This window comes from Chenopodium album, chromosome 9 (genome assembly GCF_948465745.1).
Source record: "Chenopodium album chromosome 9, dcCheAlbu1.1, whole genome shotgun sequence".
NCBI lineage: Eukaryota > Viridiplantae > Streptophyta > Magnoliopsida > Caryophyllales > Amaranthaceae > Chenopodium > Chenopodium album.
This window is the reverse complement of record NC_137842.1, coordinates 15,781,544-15,788,184: the sequence shown is the minus strand read 5'-3', so window position 1 is coordinate 15,788,184 and position 6,641 is coordinate 15,781,544. Positions and strand designations below refer to the sequence as shown.

The 6,641-nt window shown below is 33.9% G+C and overlaps 1 pseudogene; it reads left to right on the top strand.

Annotated features, from left to right (window-relative positions):
* The first annotated feature begins 664 nt into the window (after positions 1 to 664).
* Positions 665 to 6,641, top strand: part of LOC145557476 (uncharacterized) — a 66,930-nt pseudogene continuing 60,953 nt past the window's right edge.

Here is a 6,641-nt window from a genome sequence, read left to right as displayed (position 1 = left end):
GGGAAGGGGAGGGGGAGGGAGGGATCCATTTTCCCTCCTCCTTTTATAAAGACCATCCCTTCAAAATTGGAGAGATTTGGAGGGAAATTGGAGCTCATCATTTCCTCCACTTTCCCTTCCTTCCCTTTCCTCCTATTTCCCTCCCTTCCATTCCCTTCTAATTTGTTATCCAAACATAGCATAATTAACAAAAACTTCAATAATACGAAAAAATTAGAGAACTGTTATTACCTCAGATTCGATTGATTTGATTTTGGAATTTGTGATTGAATTTTCCTTCTAGACGGGAGAGAGAGTGGGGAAAAAGATGATCAATGATAGAGAGAGAGGTTGGATCTTCATTTGATCACAGAAAAAAAAAAATGGGGAAGTTTGATGAATATGGAGGAAAGAGAAGGGGAGGTAAACGGGAAAGAGAAGGAAATTGGGGAAAATAAGTTTTTCATATTATTTACAATTTTGCCATTAATGAAGCTTGTAATTAGAGCCCTTAGATCTTCTTATTTGAACGCTTGAGATTCCTTCTCATTCTTCTTATTTTAATTAAGGTCCTTCTTTTATATATATATATATATATAATGCAATATGAATGTTGATATCCATGATATAATATAAGGCTCTCTATCCTATTATGTATATAAAATTATTAAGTACGTAGTGTGCAATGCTATGGCTTGAGGAACGAGCAAGGAGAGATGGAATTTCAAATCCACAATTTTTACTCTGTTGCATGCAAGGAAAAGTACAACTTCCAAAATTGAAAGACCCACCTCGAATTCTGCTCAAGTTTTCGAGAAATGGAGATGGTAAGAGCAAACATTTTCTTGATTGTATAAGAGCATACAACATGATGTTTTCTTTTACATATATGGGTGGAAAGGTGGATTCATCCATAAAAAAGGGACGCTGACCTTATGTTTTTAGATTACATGGTCAGAATTACCACAGAATAGGAAGCTTAATACCAAAAACAGGATGTTCTCCAAAGTTCTCTAAACTCTATATAGATAATCGAATGAATTCTTTCAGATTTGTTACTATAATTATTTTTTATAAAGATGCATCAACTACATGTTTACAACTAATAAGAGACTATTATAATGACATACAAATTCTCACTATTATTATTAATTTGCACATGCAGTTCAAGTGTCAACAATAATTCATTAGGTGCTGAGATTATGGATGATGTAAAAGCTATGCTAGATGAATATAATCCCTTGGTGAAGGCTTTTAGAGTAGCAAGGGATCGATTTAGCTCCAATGACCAAGAAGCTATTAAGCTAAAGCTCATTGGAAGACGAGAATCTGATGGGAGAACATGTAATCTCCCAACTTCATCTGAAGTAGCTGCTCTTATAGTAGGGGACATTAGAAATTCAATAGAGGAAAGGGATATAATCATAGAGACACAAGATGGCCAATTAAAACGTATAAGTGAGTTGCATCCATCTTATCTTGCTCTTCAATATCCCCTATTGTTCCCATATGGAGAGGATAGATATAGGATTGGTATTAAACTAAGAGATGATGCAAGCACCAAATCGTCTAGAAAAAGGTTTAAGTTAAGCATGAGAGAATTCTTTGCATTCAGAATCCAAGAACGAGAAGGAGAGACTCCTACAATGTTATGGTCTCGCAAGTTATTCCAACAATTTTGTGTCGATGCTTACACTATGATAGAATCTTAGAGATTGTGTTATGTTCGAACTCATCAAAAAAATCTACGAGTAGATTCATACAAAAATTTTACACAATTTAGTACCACAAATAATCTTAATTCGTCTACTATAGGAAAGTATGTACTGCTACCTTCATCATTTACTGGCTGTGCTAGATATATTGTTCAGAATTATCAAGATGCTATGGCCATTTGCAAATGGTATGAATATCTTGATTTATTTATCACTTTCACTTGTAATCCTAAATGGGCAGAAGTGATGAGATTCGTACAACAAAGAGGTCTTAAACCTGAAGATCGACTAGATAATTTGCAGGATTTTCAAAATCAAACTTGATCTCATGATCAATGATTTAAAGGAAAATAAAGTATTTGGGAGAGTAAGAGCTGGTATATATTTATTGCTTACACTTTAGTTGATCTAATTTTTCTATGTTATATTTTTTATAGGAATAATTATTAATATTAATTCATTTTAAATTCATGCAGTGATCTATACGATTGAATTTCAAAAAATGTGGCCTACCTCATGCTCATATTTTATTGTTCTTGAATCAAGAGGAAAAGTTTCCTAATGCGGATGACATCGATAAAATCATCTCTGCAGAAATACCGTGTGAGGAAACACATCCTGAATCGTATCAATTATTTAAGGTAAGTATGATGCATGGTCCATGTGGTTCATCGAATATGAGTTCACCATGTATGAAAAATGGTAAATGTTCGAAGCATTTTCCCAAGTAATACAATGAGAGAACGAGTGTTGATGATAATGGCTATCCTTTGTATAGGAGAAGAGATAATGGGAGAATAGTAAAAAAGAATGGAGTACTTCTAGATAATAGATTTTTCGTTCCATATAATTCTCATCTCCTTTTGAAGTACCAAGCTCACATCAATGTCGAGTGGTGTAATCAATCTAGATCAATCAAATATTTGTTTAAATATATAAACAAGAGACACGATCAAATAACTGCGGCATTGTATCAAGGAGTCGGCAATGATGAGAATAACCAACAAAATGATGAGATCAAGGCATATTATGATTGTAGGTGTAGACACCCATTTGTGTCTCCCCAAAACCAAACCCAGTGATGAATACCTTTCGCGTCGAATCATAATCGAATAAAGTGAAAGTGTGGAAAGTCTAGTGTTGCGGTTAGTTTTTATTAAAAATCTTTCTTTCTGTTTTTGAAAACCTGCTCTATTTTATGAAAATAGACAATCCTGTTTAGTTTGGTCCATAAACAAGGTCCATTAATATTGTAGTTGGATAGGGCTTGAAAAGGGATTTCCAATGATATATTATAAGCCCAATTCCGATGAATAATGAGGAAGTTATGGCTTAATTACTAAACTAGGCCAGATTTGGTTTTTGTAAGCGGCCCAATGATCTAGAGGAGGGCCTATTATGAATTATCATTCATAATGCAATTAGGATTGATTATAGTCTTCTAGAATATTCTAAAGGTTCTTTTGAATCCTAATGGGATTAGGATTGATAATTATGTTTTATGAGTTTTATTTGGAATAAAAGAAGTGTTTTAAGTGAAATTACAATTTTACCCTTCGTACGGACTTTTACGACTTTGATTTTATCAAAAAAATAGAAAACGTGTGGAAAATCTTCTGCGTCGCAAAACGACAGGCTGTCGCCTGGAGACAGACCCTATCGCCAGTTGGCGACAGAGGCATGTTTTATTCCTTTTCAAACTCTGATTCGTATTATCAATTCCGGACTATTTCATTATAAATATCGTCTTTGGACCTCCGTTTTTAATCATCAATTCTCATCAATTATCATCAACTCTCATCAAGAATTTCTTGATTCTCTCTCTCTTTCTAAACCAACTCTGTTTCAACAAAATTCTGCATTCACAAGATCTAGACACACCTAGCCAAGTTCGAAGTTTCCTTCGCCCTAGACGTGAAAGGTTTGGTATTTCTAAGGGTTTGGTCCCAAATCTCTATTTCAATTATTTAATTTAATTTTTTTGATTTTATATTTTCCTTGAAGTTACTAATGTATGTATATTTTGTTATTAGAAAGAGGTACGAGGCATCTAAGTAAGTGCTTTAATTGTTTTATTGATATTATGATATAAAAATCATGTTTAGATTGTGATTTTGATTCCTAGTATCATATTAGGATGCTTTTCTTAGTATGATGTTTAGGGTAATAATTAAGTTTCTAATATCAATTATGATTTCTGTGACGCTTCCAATTGTCTTTCTTAATAGCATGTTAGTATCATATTAGGGCTAAAGCTTTAATCTTTAGTGTTTAGTGACATGCTAGGGTTTGTTATTAATCTTGTTAACATCATGCCTAGGATCTTGCAATTATTGCGCTTTATTGTTAACATGATTGTTATTATGATTATAATTATTGTTATGATTATGATTATTATGTTGCTTGATATATATTATTGTTATTGTTTGATCACGCCTTTTATGCATGTTTAAAGGGAATTGGTACTTGTAATCACGCTTAATAAGATAATTAATAATCTTATTTAGGGTAAATTTGATTATAATTCAAGTGATCACCAATAATAGTTTTATTTGTGCATTAATATTCAACCAACATAGATTAAACAGGTGTAGGGTTAATCTATTGATTGCATGTTAGTCAGAAAGCGCACATGAATACGAGAAGAATAAAGTAGAGGCCTATTATTAGGGCATGTTCTTTCTCTTTTAGATTGAATTTGTACCTTCATCCCCGAACTTCCAGTCTTGGTTCCAGACCTATTGGAGTTAACGATCTCCTGGATCGTTAAGGGGTGTAACCTTCACCCTGTGAACGGTTTACAAGTTCCTAAAACTTGTTGGCTGGCAACTCTTTTGCTCTATCTTCCTTCCCTTTGGACGCCACCATGCTTAAGTGTATGATCACAGTGGGGTTCAAGTTTGGGGTAATGCTTGAAATATTCCCTACAGTAGGTATGGTCTAAACTAAAGATTTTATTGCTCGTAATTTTATACTTCGTATGTACATAGAGTAGTATTGTAGTGGTACAATGTTTTTTTTTTTGATATGGATTAACAAGACAATGGCCGTGATTTGACTTTTTTTAAAAAAAAAATTCAAAACTAATATTTTATGAATATTTTTCATAATTTATATTTTTAATTAGAGAAAATCTACTATTTTTTGGCTAATAGGAAGTATTTTTTTTAGGTGTTTTGGATTTGTCGTATGTGGTATTGGAATTAAAAGTGAGATTGCTAATATTTAAGTTTTTCTACCCTTAAAGTATGATTTTTTTCGTTGAGATGACTATTTGGCCTTCTGAAATGTCTTTTCTGGATTTAATTGTCTCATGGTCTAAGCTGGACAATAAGAAGAAATGCATGGGAGCTTTTTTCTTGTTGAATATATGGTTCAGAAGGAATGAAATGGTTTGTAATGACAAGGAATTGTATCATCCCACAATTATTGATCGCGTCTCTCGTCTAGCTGCTAATTGTATGTTTTACTTGAAGAAAATATACGGAGGGATCAGGAAACACTCCTGCAGCAGCTCGAAGACGTGGAAAGCCCCGCCAGAAGGGTCCATTAAGCTCAATTGCGACGCCTCCTTGTATGAAGATGGGTGGATTGGGACGGGTGTGGTTGTTAGAAATCACGAAGGCGAGGTCTTGTTCACTGCTACTCGTAGGTACAGGGCTCACTGGCCTCCTATCATTGTCGAGGGGAAGGCTGTGCTTCTTGCTCTGAGGTTAGCTAAGCGCTTTGATCTGTCGCATACCATCATCGAAACCGACTGTGAAGTCCTCATTAAACGGCTTTGCAAGGGCTATATCTTCTTCTCTGATCTAAATTCTCTCTTAGATGATATTCTTTTCTTCAGTTCTTCTTTTATTTTTGTTAATTGGAGTCATGTTAAACGTAGTGGCAGTGTAGTGGCTCATAATCTTGCTCGCTTAATGCCTTTTGGTAGCAAACAAATTTGTGAGAACCAAAGTCCTTGTGAGGTTGCTCTGTATGTACTCATGGATAAATTATTATTATCAATATATGGCTCCGATTACTAGTTCTAAAAAAAAAAAGTGCTTATACATTGTAGCCTAAGTATACGTCATCAACAATATAGCTACATGCTTACATGTCTGTAGGCGTCGCTCGAAATGCGCCTACGTAAAAGCATGTTGTGAATATGCTTGACATTCATAGGAAGTGGGAATTGACATAATGCGATTAGGGACAAATAAAGTAGGGAGCCGCCAACAAGTTTTTAAGGAACTTGTAAATCGTTCACGGATCATAAAAGGCAACCACGATAAAGGGACAACGAAGGCAACAACGATTGACCCGTGAAGGTTACACCCCATTCATAATCCATGAGATTACTAACTCCATATGGTTCGGAACCACGAAAGGAGGATCGGGGATGATGGTACGAAGTGAGTCATGGAGTCACATTCGCCCGTATTGGCCTCTACTCGATTCTTATAGTGAAAAGTGATTCCTGCGATCTCAAAGGCATGCAAATAAAATATTCAATTTGCTCTAAACTATTATTAAGCTAAATTGGTTGAATATTAATGCAACATATAATTCTAAAATATTACGATCACTTGAATTAATTAACAAGATTAAAAAGGATCCTAAACCGGTTGTCCAAATTATCTTATTAGGCGTGATTTTCAATTATATATTCCCTTTAAACATGCAATATGGTGATCATAAAAATAATAGAATAAACATTAATATTGGAAGCAATTTAACAATAATATTGTAAGTCAAATCAAATATAAAATAACCTAATCATGATGCTAGCAATATTAAAATAACATAAGAGTAATTAAATTAATTAATTACTCACATTCCGCGCGTTCCTTTAATTTGCTACATCATGAATAAACTTTTAGTAACTTCAATAAAAATATAAATCAAACGGAAATTAAATTAAATAAAAAGTAGAGTTGATTTGGTCCAAACCCTCAGTTATTT